Raw genomic sequence first — 2,662 nt, forward strand, 5'->3', positions numbered from 1 at the left:
TTCCCCAGAGACTTCTGTCTTTTCTCAAAGACCTCAGTCATTTGCACCTCAGGACCTTTGCATATATGGCAGTTTTCTCTGCCTAGAATGCTCTTCTGTCCAATTTTTATTTATCCTTCAGGTGTCTGCTTAAGTGTTTAGACTTTCCTTGACCAGGGTATCCCAATGGTACCCTGCAATTCTCAGGATTACCCTCTCCCTTGGCATCCTGCTATTTTTCTGGGATAACATGAACATCACAATTGATGATGGTCTATTTCTGTTTCCTGCATCCAACTGACATTTGGCTCATCACATGGTTCATAGGTCTGTCCCCAGGTCCTGGTGCACCTGGGCCACCCACTAAACATCTGCTCAGTGCTGGAATCCCCACTGCCTCTCCAGCATGCCCTGGCTCAGTGCACAAGAGGGCTTTGAACATAGAACTGCAAATGCGCAACGGGTGCTCTGTGGGGACAGGGTCTCCTCAGACCCCAGGGAAGGAACACCAGGCCTGGGTGTGGGCAAGCTGACTCCTCCTCCCCAGCATGACTCTGCCCCTGCCACCCTTCACAAGAACCCAAGGGCCTCATGGTGCCAGTGGAGATTGGGTGGGCAGCTGCTTCCAGCCCAGGACAGATTCCATCCTACTTTTTCTGATGGGGGCGAGTGAAGTTGGTTTGAAGAAAATGTCAGGGTATAAAAACTGTAGCGATTCAATCCTGCTTGCTGCCATTTGAAAGGAATGAAAGTGGGATGAACCAAAAAAACCCCAAAAGCAAAAGCAAAACAAAAACATCCTACTGTTTTAGAATCTGCTTCAGAAACAATAACCTCATTGTTTTCTGTGTCATAATAAAATGAAGGACTCGCCCTAGCTTTCTTCTTCAGGGACAGGTCCACAGAGGGCCTGGTCTCTGGGTAACACTTTTGCAGCTTCCAGAAAGTACTTCTCATTTCCAGAGCACATGCAGTAGGTAAGGTAGGGGAGGGCAAAGAAGGACCTCAGGTACACCGGGGAGACGGGGCTGAAAGTCCATTTGAGTGGGAAAGAATTAGGTCAGCACCCACCAGAGATATTTCCACAGTCCCCAGATCTTGTCACCTGCTTCAAGCCCTCCAGGCCTTAAAATAAATGTAACCACTCCATCATTGTGGCAGGGGAATCATGACCACCCAAAGACATTCCATATCCTAATCTTTAGAGCCTGCAAATTTTACCTTATAAAGAAAGAGTCTTTGGAGATGAAATCAAGTGAATAAAAAAGATTCTTGACTTGGGGGATCACTCTGGATGACCCTAATCCAACCACCAAGTATCCTTATAAAATAGGCTTATCCACACAGATTTGATACATACAGAAGTGGAGGGGCAATATGACCTTGGCGACAGGAGTGGTGAGAAAGCCAACAGCCACTAATAGAAGCTGGAGGATTCTCCCCTAGGGCCTCCAGAGGGGAGATGGCGCTGAGGACAACCTGATTTGGGCTCTACGGAACTGACTGCAAACAGCTGGTCCCCTGATCTGTGAATACATTACTGTTAATTCTAAGCCACCGAGTTTGTAGTAACTTGACACAGCAGCCGCAGGACGCTAATGCACTATGTGGCCCGTGTGACCTGGCCCCTGCCCATGCCACGGCCAACCTCCCACTCCCCCTGCTCCAGCCCCACCAGGGACCTGCTTGCTGTTCCTCAAGCTCCATGGCTTCCTGCAGCCTCGAGGCCCTCGAACTAAGTCTCCCAGACCTTCCCAAGGGTGGCCCCCAACTCAGGTTTCAGGTGTCTGCACATGTCACCTCCTTGGATAGGTCTTCCATGACAACCCATCTACAAATCTCCTTCTGGTCACTCGCAGTCACATCCCTCTGTTACTCCCAGCATTTGTCAGCATCTGAAGTTATTTTTCCTCCCTGGTTTATGACTTGTCACTCCCATAGAAAGGGGGAACCACGAAGGCCTTCTTTAACTCATTCCTTGCTGTCTTGCAGGGCCTGGGAGAGACCTGACATATAGGAGGTGCTGGGCGAACATGGGATGAAGAATAAATACATGAAATATCTGTGCAAACATCTGCATGTGCACACACGTGCATGAGTTTTAGTGCAGGTGGAGCGATGAAACCATAGGCCCGGCATCACCTCCCATCTTCTGATGGGCTCCCTTTGCAGAATGCCAGCAGCTTTCTATGTAATATTTGATTTCTTCCCCGCCTTAGCTCTGCAGACCCGTGTATGGCAGGCGAGGCGACGCTCACCCATCTCCTAAGTTCCTATATTTAGAGTGAACCTTGCCGCAACTGCCCTAAAAGGACGTTCCCTTCTTCCGCGTGCCCAGGTTATCTAGATCCTTCCTAGTACTCGGGCTGGTGCAGGAGACGCCAGCTTTATGTCCTGGGAGGCTCAGGGGTTCTTCCACGGGCGCGTAGTGCCGGGGCCTCGCCAGGCAAGAGAAGTCCACGCAGGCAGCTGAGGCACCCACAACAGAGGGCGCGGAGGCGCACAGCCAAAGAGCTAGGGGAAAGGCGCGGCCGCCCAGGTTGCTGGTGGCTGAGCCCTCTCGCTGACCCTGATCTCACCTTCCCCTCGTGAGAAGCAGCTGCGGCTGCTGGGAACCCGGGAAGGCTGACGGCCTGCGGAGAGGACAGGGTTAAAGGGGCGGCGCTCACGGCGGGGCGGGGCC

General features: G+C 51.7%; 1 protein-coding gene across 2 annotated transcripts in view; it reads right to left on the reverse strand.

Moving 5' to 3' along the window:
- Ccl22 (C-C motif chemokine ligand 22) overlaps window positions 1-2,662 on the reverse strand; it is an 84,548-nt gene that overhangs the window by 80,578 nt on the left and 1,308 nt on the right. The window lies entirely within an intron of this gene.

This window comes from Heterocephalus glaber, unplaced genomic scaffold (genome assembly GCF_053883595.1).
Source record: "Heterocephalus glaber isolate CG9 unplaced genomic scaffold, H.glaber_assembly_v1.0 deba00000071, whole genome shotgun sequence".
Lineage (NCBI taxonomy): Eukaryota > Metazoa > Chordata > Mammalia > Rodentia > Bathyergidae > Heterocephalus > Heterocephalus glaber.